Genomic DNA, 14,524 nt, shown 5'->3' on the forward strand with positions numbered 1-14,524 from the left:
CCCCGGCGCAATGCGTGGGGTCACCCATAACTATTTACAACACCCCGTCAATATGCATACAATTTTTTGTAACTGTAGTCAGTCACTGGTACATCTGTGGGCGAACCCCCGTAACCCATGACTTCACCTCTGCATACACGCACCTCTGTGATCAGCAACCCAACTTTGTGAACGCACCCCTAAAGTCCTGATCAGAACTTACCTTTGTGCAGTGATTCCTATCCGATTGGGGCTTTGTGTATGCTTTCACGTGGCTGTGTGATCAGGAGCTTTGCATTCCCATTTCCCTGATGTGATGTTGCGCAGTCAGATCCATGAATACGCTTGGTTTTGTGTGCTGCTGGGCTTGTGATTTCCTCACTGAGGCCGTCCCTCGACATGCCCACGTCATTTCTTATTCTTCCTCATTCTGCATAGAGAATGGGGAATAAGCATGTTCCACCCCTATTTAAGTTTCTGCGCAGGGCCCACCCACACTCTGCCTGGAGTTTCGAGCAACATATCCGAGTTGCGATTGACTGCACGCAGTTATGAGCCGGACCAGCGCGAAGTTCACACAATGTCCCAAAAACGTCATGAATCAGTAAAGGGGGTTTTGCGTGCTGACTGCTGCGCAATGTCACTATTCAACATGCAAACAATTCCATGAATGTGGCTATTAGTGTGCACACCCACTCATTGCATGGGGCTTACTGGTGAGCAGTATGCCCCTATGCAGTATACTGCTCCCCACTAAGCTGTCCTCTTTTCCCACCACAATAAAAGACCCTGGTGGTGGTGCTGTTGGTAGAGGAAAATTGTGTCTGCACTATTCACTGTGGTGGGGAATAGTGATTGATGCTGCTCGGGGGGCAGATCAAGCTAAAGGTGAATGGTTTTCAGGAAAAAGATGGACTCAAAAATATAAAAAAGAAACTTAATTGTACATCTAGAAGTGCAGTTTGCCTAATAGTTTTTTACATGTAGGATCAGTTTTAGGGATTGGGTGAACGTGGGAGGGATATCAAATTGTTTAGCATGTCTCGCCAACCTCTGGCTAGCCCCACAGAAACCATAGCCTACGAAACTCATTAGCATATAGGTTTGCAAATAAGAGTTCATACAGCGACTCATTGCTCCCAGAAAGCAGTGCCACACTCAGGGGCCATGCATCAACCTCCTAGTCTGAGTTGACCGAGATCACAAAGTCTGCAAAGTAACTGCCTTGAGACACCTCACAATTAATAACAAGCACCACCTGTACGCAGTGATTCCCTAATGATTCCTCCTGTGTGTACTAGTTTTGCTGAAGGTGTTGTATGAGAACTAGTGGATGGGGGTGAACTTGTAGTCCTTAATCAGTAACCTGACATGCATGGATGGGATGCAGAGTAATTCTTACACCAAATAATCAGACCGACTCAGGAAGTTGGCAAAAGTCTCATCCGACTGTTTAATATCAATTGTCTAAAAGGGGGAGTTACAACGGACATCAACGGCAAATAAGAGAAACCTATGGAGAATTGTGGTTGGCTCAAGAGGAACATCTAAGTATACTTTCTATAAGGGATCCAGTTGTGATAGGACATCTACTACCAAGTGGGCAACTTAAGCCTGCCTCTAGTGCAAGTCATCCTCAACACTTATTAAGTACACAGAATACTATTGGTTCTTAAAATATACGGCCATGCATTATATGGCCCTCTATAACTTGCTGGCATGCTTGTGTAATGTCTGGAACATTCAGCTCCTGACTTCATATCAGCACATAAACTCATACCCAGGTTGCCAGGAGGTGGACATGACTTTTGCTTCCCACCCAATTAGCCACACATCTCTCATTTCTCATGCCTTCTGCCATGCAGACTTTGAACTTGGCCTTGTAGTAGATTCTCTTCTCTTGGGAATAAAAGGGAGTACAGGCTTATCAAATTTCTGGTCTGCTTGCCCAACTCTTACTTCCATCCTCGGCTCACGTGACAGGAGAGCGCATTTCGGCTCATTTTCTAGCATTTAATCGTCTTGAATTATAAAACTTGCCAATCATGGTGTTCCTTCTTTGCGCCTTAATGAGGGATAATTCAAAGTCTCACGGTTTCTGTTCTTCATGGATAGATAACCAGTTCTTGGCTGCTTCAGCTTTGATACCAGGCCAAACAGCTTCACCCTTCAAGTCTCCGTTCTTCCTGCTAATTCTTTGCTGCAACACACACAGCTCTCGATCCTTCTTTCTCCATGGGTTTGAACTTACAAATATTGTGACACTGATGTCCAGACACTATATAATGGTGGCACTACTTGCAGTCTATTCACTACGTATAGCTAGCTTATAAGATTACTTGATATGCTTGCGTTGCTGCATCTGTACAATTATTGAACGACTTGTACTTTCTGCAGTGCTCTTCACACGTGCAATGTTCATTTCTGCATAAGGATGCTCACTCGATTCCTTATTTCGTCATCAGTTCCTATAAGGTCCATATACTTTCTTCTTCAGCCACTCTTCTCAGTGCATCACTCTCATCTCTTGTGATGTCATCAGCTTCTCTTTCTTTCGTCTTCATATCCCTTCGGGGATCTCTTCCAAGAGATTGTCATCTCTTTGGGCATACATCAGGTATGGCTTTCTTAATGGATGTCTTTTCTCAAATACTTGTTGCGGTATGGTCACAACTGCTGGTGTTAAGCATGGTGCAGATTCAGGCTTCCAACATACAGGCAGTAGGGGGGCAGAACTTTCTGCATAGGCATTCAAATGCTCCTCTACAAGGGTGTGTTTAACTGACCTGTTAAGCACATTTAAAGGAGCTTAATGCTTGACTCAGTATTTGCAACATATTAATGTTTTTGATTAGAAATTCAGGTGCCAGATTATCAAAGATTTGCACTTGAGCAAAAAAGCAGAGCAAATAACTTTAGCACCAATTTTGCTGCTTTGTTCATATACAATTTGCAAAAAGGATTAGCCCCAATTGGTATTATCTAAAATGTTTTCACCTGGGGGAAATAGGAGCAGGCTGTTTGATTTATGATGTGTGCTGCTTAACAGTATTAATTATTTCTATTTTTTTATTTTTTATTAAATATGAATTGGTTGAAACAATTCAACCTTACATATTTAAGAACAGACACAACAAACAAATGTAGCAATCAATTCAATTAATTGTTTCACAATGTACAAATTACCTCAAAATTAAAACAAAACTAGACATTCAATGGACACATTATAATTTTCTTAACCTAAGCATGAGTGCTGAAAACAGTAGTAAGATTTGATATTAACCAAATTAATTTCCATAAAAAATGTATGAAATGTATGAAAGGGCAGACTCATGTCCACTTGAGAGTCTATACAAAAACCCTTCAGAATTCAGCCATTCATCCTTATGCACAAAATGAGTAAACATTTTACATCTCAAGTGATCTAAGGCTGTGCATTCTACCAGTAGGTGCTTTAATGTTTGCACAGTACCTGCTCTTTCGCAGTGATTACAGCCCCCATCTTCTTTTCACCCTTTTCCATCGATCTAACAGCTAAAATTTCTCCTGTAATACTAATGCAAAATCCGAGAAACAGGGAGTGCCAGTAGCCATTTGGGAACCTTCACAAATAATTTGGGATCACCCCTATTGCTTTATCCATTACCGAGGGACTACAGTATAATTTGCAGTCTCTCAATCTGTCAATAGTAGCAATCCAATCATATTCCAATACAATTTTTTTACAGTGTGGCAGAGAACTAAGCAACTCCTCGCTATTTGAATACAGTTCCACATGGATCCTAAACGCATTGAGAGGTTTCGTTAACCCCTTCTCATGGTATTATTCAGTTCTTCATAGAGCATATTTGGCGTTGCCATCAGAATGACATAATACAATGACAACACTCTCCAACTGTACCAACACTGGGAAAAGGACTCTGGCATTGCCCACGTTGGTGGGCAATGCCAGAGTCCTTTTCCCAATTAGGCCTTCAAAATAATCCCACTCTACCAGCCTGGCTAGGGGCTCCAGTTCCATGCCATACAGGAGTGATGGAAATATTTTCAATTTGTAAATATGAAGGAGTGGCAAGATAGTAAACGTACAGTATTTCTTCACAATTTTTACGCATCTGACCAGCAAATTGGATGACCGTCACTTTCAATCTATCTGATCAAACCTTTACTCGGAGCAGCATCTAGGACAAACCCCATATAAATTGTTCTATTTACTGAGGCAATTTAGATCCATTTATGAACCAATAGTAGGCGAATGGCGTGGATGTTCGTTTGTGAAATCTTATAATTTATTATTTATTCGTGTTAATGCATAATACCTTCATGTCGGCATACGCTGTGACTGCTCCCAGTAATCTTTAGAGACCCATGGGTGTATGATACACAAATATCAGGTAATCCGTATAGGCCATCCACAATATTGCCAAGTCTCTGAGTCTCAGTTTCACCAGGGGCCCCGCCAACCCCCCAATTCCATGTAGTAGACACCTTTTGTTGTATGATATGCTGTAAACATAGTACAAAAAAACAACCTGATTCATTTTTGCCTGCATGAAAACGTTTTTAGATTATATGGATTGTGACAAAATCTGTTTGCTCCATTTTGTATTATCAACATATTTCCTCACTTTATAATAGCAATGCAAATCTCATCCAGCATTGTAGATGTACACTCTGGGTTTTGGAAAGACATAGCACAAGTTACAAGAGGCTCATCATCCCTCGGCCTCTCAGACACACATCCATCCTTAGTGTGGGGTGCATTTAAAGGCCCCAAACAGAAGTCATTTTCACATGAACAGCAGCTATTTAAACAATGCAACCAAAAACGGCCTGGCTTTTGCTTTCCCTGTCACATGAATGGCAGGAATTTAAACTCTGCAACTAACACGCCCTGGCTTTTGCTTTACCTGTCACATAAATGGCAGGAATTTAAACACTGCAACCAGAAATGGCCTGACTTTGCTTTCCCTGTCACATGAATGGCAGGAATTTAAACCCTGCAACAAATATTGGCTGGATTTTGCCTTTATTTCACATGAGTGGCAAGAATTTAAACACTGCAACAAAAACGGCCTGTCTTTTTCTTGTTGTTCATGTTAAATTAAAGAACCATGGGGAATGAGGCCTACCTGTCATTATCAATGGACCAGCAGCAATGTAATTCACCCCAGAAAGAGGAATCAAGAATCCTGTGACGTGGAAAACAGGATTTTTAAACATTAAAAGCAAAAATGGCTTGCACATGTGTTTGCAAATAAAAACAGCTTTAAAAAGCCACAATAGAAAAAGATATCACTGCTCACAGAAAAATTCCAGGAAAGGCACTGAAGGCAGTTAAAGCAAGGTATTTCAAAGAAGGCAATCCTTGGCTAAAGCATGACAAAAAGGTGTGAGCACTTGTTGCACCCACTTCAAAATAGCCCACGCTGACTTCAAAGGGACTCATTAAAAAAAAATCTGGTTACAGGCGAGCCCAGGGAGACAGATGGTTGGGGGGGCGATGATGCAGCTGTCCCATATGATGATAAGACACTCCCAATTAATATTAAAAGACTATTTTTGTTTTAGGCATTTTGTGCAGCCATCAGGCTGAGGATTGATTTCCATTTTATGCCATTTTTCAAGTAATTTCCAGGCGGTTTTGGGGATATAAATTGTATTTACCTGTGACTTTGGGTACTGTAATGGCCAGTTAGACTAGGTTTCTGGCTGATCGGAACATGTGACAAGTATGAGAATGGGTGTAAAGATGAATATTGAAATTAGGAACATGCTTGTTAAGTTACATATTCATAACTGTTGTATATTTTATGAAAACGACAAAAATGTGACACATCACCATGCTACATTGTACAGCTTATTTAATTCCCAATAATCAGCTCAAACCGAATATATGTTTTATATTGCAGTGACTAGTACAATTAGGAAGTTATGATACATAACTAGTTTTGGCCAAAACGTTGTAAGGATAACAAAAGGATGATGACAAATGGAAAAAGACAGATGGTGCTATCCTCCCCTGAACCAATCCCGACTGGGAGCAGAGAGAGGGATGGTAACTGTCCAGTCCTAGCGGCAGGGATAATTACAGGGTACTCCCCTTAGATTGTAAAATTAGTGATGTAATGTCTGCTGTCTGCTATATAAGGTGGACTGTACTAGGACTCAGGACACAGACAAACACCTGGGAGACAGAAAAGGAGGACGGAGAGAATGCTTCTGAACCATACCATCTTTGAGAGTGGAGTGACCAGACCCTCTGCCCTTTCTTTCAAGAGTGTCCTGAGATCCAGCTGGCTTTCGTGAATCTTAAACAAAGGCTTGCTATGTAAGTAGCAGTACCACTAGCCCTAAATTGCATTAGCCCTAAATTTTTGCAGCAGTGCATACAATATTTCCGATTGAAAACCCCAATTGCCAGTGTAGTTCAGTCAGATCCCCATAGAAGAATCTCTTATTTGCCTGTATATGTGTCATGGTCATGAAGTCAGTGTCATGGTCATGAAGTCAGGGGCACAGACATGCAGGGTCACATGCACAGGAGACCTAGGTGGACACTGTCCTGGCACCTTTGGCACCAGGCTCATGAACAAAAGTAAACAAGAACATCCATTTAACACCAAAAAGCTTTTATTATGGACATAGCACTTCAGATTCATTAACCTTGAACATTACATCCATTAAGCACTTTAGATGCATTAACCTTGAACATTCCATCCATAAAGCACTTCAGATGCATTAAGCTTGAACATTCCATCCATTAAGCTGCCCCAAGTTTATTCTTGGGTGTGGCTGCTAATGGATTCACAGCTATATAAGCTGCCCTGATCCCCAAGACAGACGCTTCGCGTTATTCTGCACTTAGCAGCAGCGTAACGCTCACCGTCACCTGAGGTCAGACCTGCTTAACTTTGAAGACCCTGCTTCCTGGACCTCCTGCTTCCTGCCAGCATACTTACAAACTGGGGGAAGCTGTTCTTAGCTATACATCTCTTAGGCAAACTGAGCAGTCATCTTTACACTTTCTGGAATGTCGAAATCTTCATCTTGGCACCGCAGCACGACACGCTCCATCGTCGACAGCAGTGCCTGCAAGGAAAAACAGAAGACAAGGTTAGACATCAAAAAACAGTCAGTTTACGGTTGAGCTTCGCCATAATTCCTGCTTTTCCTTAAACATCACTTACCTGCTGTCGAACGTTGCGGTAGCATCAATCTTCCATCCGGCCGAGTCTCGAGTCTCACAGCTGCATTAAGGCCGCATTTCCATCTGAGGGAAGAAAACAGAAGAGAGACAATATTGCAGGCGTAAGGAGCAACATATAAAGACATTAAACAGAACAAACAGAATCACAAGAGCTCATGAAACACTTACTAATCATAAGGAGAAGCATGGAATGGATGGAATGTTCAAAGTTAATGCATCTGAAGTGCTATGTCCATAATAAAAGCTGTTTGGTGTTAAGTGGATGTTTTTGTTTACTTTTGTTCATGAGCTGGACTGGACTAATCCTTATCAGGGATCAGTCAACGAACTAGATCCCATTCAACGCACCCCTGTCAGAAGTAGCAGGATGGAGAGCTTACCTTCCATAATTCACAGGTGAGCTTTATGGGTCAGTGTATGCTCACAGAAACCGTACTTTGGTGAGAAGGGTTCGAGAGGTACAACAATCGGAGATTGGCGCACTCAAACACTCTAATCTCCACGCAGGAGCAGTATCACCACGTACCACCACTCACAGGTTTTCTACCAAGGGAGAGGCCTGAAGGGGGTGATTCAAGTTCAGGGAGGGCTGCAACCGTGCCCCAACGCCTCTGCAGAGACCAGGTGAGCGTAACAGTCAGGGGCACAGGCATGCAGGGGTCGCATGCAAAGGAGACCAGGGTGGACACTGTCCTGGCGCCTTTGGCGCCAGGCTCATGAACAAAAGTAAACAAAAACATCCACTTAACACCAAACAGCTTTTATTATGGACATAGCACTTCAGATGCATTAACTTTGAACATTCCATCCATTACGCAGGATGCATTAACCTTGAACATTCCATCCATTAAGCAGCCCCAAGTGTATTCTTGGGTGTGGCTGCTAATGGATTGCCTTCGCACGTGCTCACTCTCTTGGAGTGACAGGGTGTGGCTGGTAAGCTGGCCCTAATGGGCGTACCCACGATCTCAGCTATATAATCTGCCCCGATCCTCAAGACAGATGCTTTGCGTTATTCTGCTCTTGCAAGCAGCATAACGCTCACCGTCGCCTGAGGTCAGACTTACCTTTGAAGATCCTGCTTCCTGGACATCCTGATTCCTGCCAGCATACTTACCAACTGGGGGAAGCTGTTCCTACCTGTACATCTCTTTGGCAAACTAAGCATTCATCTTTACACTTTCCAGAACCACGAAATGTTCATCTTGGCACTGCAGCACGACACGCTCCATCGTCGACAGCAGCGACTGCAAGGAAAAACAGAAGACAAGGTTACACATCGAAAAAACGGTCAGTTAAGGATGCGCTTCGCCATACTTCGCGCTTTTCCTTAAACCATCACTTACCTGCTGTGGAACATTGCGGTAGCATCCATCTTCCATCCAGCCGCGTCTCACGTCTCACAGCTGCATTGAGGCTGCATTTCCATCTAAGCGAAGAGAACAGAAGAGAAACATTACTGCAAGCATAAATAGGAGCAACATATAAAGATATTAAACAGAACGAACAGCATCACAAGAGCTCAAGAAAGACTTACCAATCATAAGAAAAGCATAGTCGCAGCTGGACTGGACTAATCCTTATCAGGGATCAGTAAAGGAACTAGATCCCATTCGACGCGCCCCTGCCAGAAGTAGAAGGACGGAGAGCTTATCTTCCATAATTCACAGGTGAGCTTTATGGGCCGGCATATGCTCACAGAAACTGTACTTTGGGGTGAAGGGTTCGAGAGGTACAACAATCACAGATTGGCGCACTCACACACTGTTATCTCCATACAGGAGCAGTATCACCACATACCACCGCTCACAGCTTTTCTACTGAGGGAGAGGCCTAAAGGGGGTGATTCAAGTTCAGGGCGGGTTGCTACTGTGCCACAACGCCCCTGCAGAGACCAGCTGAGTGTAACAATAAGTTAGCATATGCCTATTAAGAAAACCCAGAGTTTGTCTGTGTAAATCCTTAGTATTTTTGTAAAGAAATCAATGAATTCCTCCATTGAATTTCACAGATCGGGATTGTTGAAATTTGAAGCCAACAATCTTGTTCCTCGTAAATTTTATTTAATTGTTATAGTCATTAAAATGTTGCCCCCAAAGAATTATTCCCCTTGTGAGCTGAAAACCAAATTTGTCCGTGTATTGTATGCACTACCAACCAAATTCCTATTTACATCTGTCAGTTCAAACCCCAACGGGTTTCATTAATGTGAGCAATCCCTTTTGCCTAGAAGGCTACATGTTATGTGCCTCTGTTCTTCTTGCTGAAAACTGATTATCCTATTGAAAGCTAAACCCCCTTCCCAGAGCCTACCTGTCATTGTAACCCTCAGTGTAAACGAATTTCCATTTGCCACTGTATTTTCCCTTTGCATTTGCTTTCTCCCAAAAAAACGATGTTCCTACTTCATTCCTATTTTGCCCTGTTGTTGCTGATTAGTATTCTATAAGACCTTGCCTATCTCCTAAGTGTAAGCAATACAAAATGTCTTCTATTCTGTCCCCTAGCAGTTGTGAGAAATAATCAAAACCCCATTCTTCCATTTTGCTCCAAAAATGGGTTTTCCCCTTCTTTGCTGGCTTCCCATCTTATGGTGGTGGACTTCACCCCAAATCCAATATTCCCCCTATATTCATACTCCTTGCCTCTGCCTTCCATTCAAAGGAATAAAGTTTAATTGAGGTTTGAGGTAAGTGTTGCAGGGGGAGTGCTAAACTGTAGGTGCTATCACTTTGTGGTAAACAGTTTTTTTTCTGTCCTGTCATAAAAAACAAAATTAACTGTAATAGTATATCTTAACCTGGTTGTTTTGTAGAGATTATTGCATTTTGTGTTGCCACAACATTGGTGGCTGTGTCCTTGGTTGATTTTCCTTTTTCATTAAATAATAAATTAATAAATGTCTTATCGATACACACTGGCCTGGTTCCTGTTCTATTGGGATAAAGGGTGCTAGTGGAGGTTGGGTGTGAGACGGGTTGGAGGCCTCCTTAAAAGAATTTGGTTGTAATAATAAAACAGTGTTATCTTCTGTGTTTGCAAGGGGAGAGATCATTGACTTGCTAGTGCCACATAATACTGTGACAGCTTGGGGGCTCGAATCTGGGATTAAGGAAACGTTTTCACCCATGACAGTGTAGCACAACAGACTAGCCCATTGAAGGTATTGTTACATTTAGTGGATTTTAAACTGTGTTACACTGTGAAAGCGCCAGCCAAACTTGTACCCTAGGTATCAGGGCTGTGTGGCTAAACAAAGTAGTGTAAGAATAACCTAGGAAGGAACAGGGTGGAGGTTTGCCCTTGCATAGATAACCCAGCAGGCACAGACCACTCTTCACAATGAACACTGTGGAAATTAACATGGCTAGGAAGCACCTTCTGTCCAAATTGTTCATTAAGGGGGAATGGACAGAACAGGGACATGAAGCCTGGCAATCTAGTATGATGCAACAGGTAACCCCTATAAATATGGATGGGTGGCAGGACAGTGGCCTGTTACATCAAGCCCTGACCAATTTCTACATGAGGCAGACCACTAAAGATGAGCAAACTAAAATGGTCCAAGTCACTGCATACATGTACATCCACATGATAATCATGGAAGAAAGGTAACAGGAGAGTGTAGCCTCTGGGCAGAATCAATCTGAGTTATTGGAGCAAGTAAAAGGGGAGGTAAGGCTGGTAGAGGAGGAAGTGGGAGAGAGACAAAATTCTAAGTTTGAATTAGGAAACACCATTCAGCGCCTAAAGGAGGAGTTGGCAGTACCGCAACAAACTAATTCAGAGCAGGAGTCCCAATTATCTGCACTGAAAGAGGAGTGCCAAGAGGGGGTTGATTCCCTGGAAGATAGTCAACTAAAATTGAGCCAACAAGTGACATACAACAGAGCCTGCTTAGAGGACATGTGTGCATATCAAAAGCAGATTCAGCAATTGAAAGAGGAGAGTAATCAGTGGGTTATAAAGGATGTCCATTCCAAAGCAGATTTTGAGCCGGAGCGCCAGAAGTTGGGCACCATGATACAGCAGAGAGATCATCTGAGTGAACAGAATAGTAGGCTGTGTCAAGAAAAAGATGCCCTGTGCCAGGAAGTAAGAGTGGCCATACTTGTTCTACTGCTAGCTGGTTCAGTTTTGTTCAGTGACTGTATTAGCTGTTTTGTTTGAACATTTGCTATAAACTCTGCTAGAGGCGGGTGACTATTTTGCATGCTTTTAGTTTTATCTGCTCTATTTTTTCGTTGTTTTCTATGGAGTTGCTTTTTGGTAGGCATTGTCTTGTGTCTGGTGGAGAAAAAAGGAAAGTATGGGTTTGAAAGTTGTGCAATGTGTTTGCGTGCACTGTGCATCAATATGAGGGTAGGCATGAATAGAGGGGTGTGTGATTGTGCAATGGTTTGTTAGTTCTGATTGGAAATGGTATAATAGTAGCTGTGTGAAGGGCTTGCTTCAGTGTGTATGGCGGTGTACGGTGCATGAATAAGTAAGGACATTACAATGTTTTCACAATACTAGTAGGTGTTGCGAAACTAGTGTTCAGATGAGAATAAAAAGAGTGTAGCTTCTGAGGTGCAGTGAGTAAGAGTGAAGCAAATGCTGTTGGATTGGATAGAATTTTGTAGGCTACTATACGGCTATACTTCACTGTACGTGTAACCGAAAAAATACTACTACATTACTGCACTTACTTTGTTGGATATGAAGAGTAGTTTTCTTCCGGGTTTTATATTCTAGTAGAGTAGTTTCTGTCTTTCAGGAGGCTGTTCTTCACTGCAATTGTGAAAGAAGAAAATTAGTGGATATTTGTGGTAATGGTAAAATAATTGTACTAGAAAAACACATTATTTTACACTGTAGGCAGATTTGTTGGGAAGAAGAGTTATTAACACTGCACCTGATTACGAGTATGGTAGTCACTCAGCTTGTTTGGCAGCAAGCTTCCCCGTGTGACTAAGATGTTATAGGCTATGTTGGCCTGGAAAGTCACATGTTGGAAAATGTTAGTCTCTATATTTGTGCAATTGTATTGCTCTGTATGGGAATGAGGACTTGAGAGCACCAGCATTGTTGGTATTGGGCCGGTGGTTCTGTGATAAGTATTATCTACAGGGCTGCAGTTTTCAAATTCAAATTGTGAGAGTTGTTGTTGTACTATTTATTTATTTATTTATTGATAATATGCACATAATCTACAATGGCTTTACATACATCAACAGCATACATTTAAATGCATCAGTCTTTAATAAACAAAATCTAAAAAGCATCTCCTATTAAAACTAGATCATATTAATACAAAGTGCCAATTGATAATTCTTTTAAAATAGCTAAAACAACTTCATAAAATGTCATAATATGAAAAATCAAATTCATGTCATTACTGCACAACAATGATTCCCATATATCATGTATGATTCCTTTCTTTCTGGAATTATCATATGCTAACAAGTGTTTTGTACGCAGGTTTTGCAGGCTTTCACACTGACATAAAATGTGTTTGGCTGATTCAATACTCGCCAAGCCACAAAGTCTACAGTATCTAGTTTCTTTGGGTATATTCAGTTTCACAACTAAGATTTCCAAGGATCCCCATTGTTAAATTTAAACAGCAGATATCGTCCAATAGTTACACTCTCAGGAAATGCCATCTGGTAGCTAGGTTTGCACATCTCTTCAGACCAGAATTCCAAAAACATTCCACTATTACTTTATGTTGCGAGGTTGACCATATTTTGTTCTCTACTATGATAGTATATCAACTGTTTCAATGTCCATTTAAGCTTGTCAGTAGGGAATGTTAGTCAACTATTAGCATCTTCGTTGGCCCATTTCTGATAAATACTACTCAAATATTCTAAAATCTTGTTGCTTATTCAAGTTTTTCAAGATTTTTATCAGTAACATGATAAACTTGTCATTGTCTAGTTTAGCTCATTTCACGTAGAATGTAGCCATCTTAAATTCTATTATATCACTCACACTGGTCATATTACATTCCAGTAATATGTATTCACAAGGTAAACATTTGGGCATTATCAACAGTATCCATAGCATTTTGGCTTCAAAACTTTCGAATTCTTTTATAAAAAACATTCCCCTTATTTCAGCACCATATAATAGACATGAAACGATCTAGGCGGAGTATAGCATTAATATTGTACTAACATAAAAAACACCTTGATAACGTTCAAAGCACACAGAATTGTAAGTAACTGCCACTTGATGTTAGGAGATGGGACAAATGAGAGTATGATTATTGGGTAGGTTATTCAGGGTAAGTGGCAGGAACCCTGTTCATGCATTTGTAAAAGAATTGGAAATGTAGTTTACAAAATATATCCATACCTGTAGTTTGTGTTGATGGATGCAGATGTGGGTGAATCTGGAAGTAGAAATCTTGGAGAGTTTTACAGTAGTTTCTGATGCAGGTGCTTTGGAAGAACAGGAGACCTGTACTCTGTGTATTGAACAGTACATCTGAAGTGTTGAACTGAGATGACAGAGTTAGATGTAGAGTTCTTGGATGTGATTGGTGGATGGGCGTGTGAATGCTTAACAATAGCCAATGAGGGAGTGGAAAGGGAAGAAGGGCTGTCCTGTGTTACGGGTCCGTGGACACCGCGGTAGTCGGCAGACAGGGCGTGCCACATCCGGGCTTTCTCTGCATGCCTGGCATGGAAATGAGATCATGGGGTTTAGCCAATCAGGTGTTCAGGTTGTGCTTTCCTGGAAGAGACAGTGATGTTTTTGTCATTGCTGTGTTGACTGTATTGGTTGTATTGTGAAGCTGGTGTTGGAGAGATGCAGAGAGTTAGTGTATGGATGGTGGGAGATTCCTTTGTGTGTTATCTGGAAAGGTGTGCAGAGGGAAGAAGCATTTCTGCCAATATTGGTTTTCAAGGAGTCCAGGCTTTGTGGTACAGTGTGCCTGGCCACAATTTGCAAAAAGTGGTTACACTTTGCAGAGATATTACTCCTGATGTTGTAGTGGTGCACTCTGGAGGAGTGCATTTGGGTTACATCAGTGCTCCAAGTTTGCTCAGTGCACTGAAGGACTTGGTGAAGGCACTGATGCTGCTTTTACCCAATGCAAAGGTGGTTTTCTCATAAATACCACCTAGAGCAGTATGCAACAACCCCAATGTCCTCTGTCCCCAGAAAAATGCCAGACAGTGGGCCTCATTATGAGCTTTTAGCGGCATGGTTATCCCAATAACGGGTACCTGGTCCGGGTTCCAGAAATGAGGGATTACCGGGCCATTCCGACCTTGGAGGGCCCAGTAATTCCCTTTACTGGGACCTGGAATCAGTACATCCCCATTGAGCCCCATAGGG

Source organism: Ambystoma mexicanum, chromosome 6p (assembly GCF_040938575.1).
Source record: "Ambystoma mexicanum isolate Mex_15411 chromosome 6p, UKY_AmexF1_1, whole genome shotgun sequence".
Lineage (NCBI taxonomy): Eukaryota > Metazoa > Chordata > Amphibia > Caudata > Ambystomatidae > Ambystoma > Ambystoma mexicanum.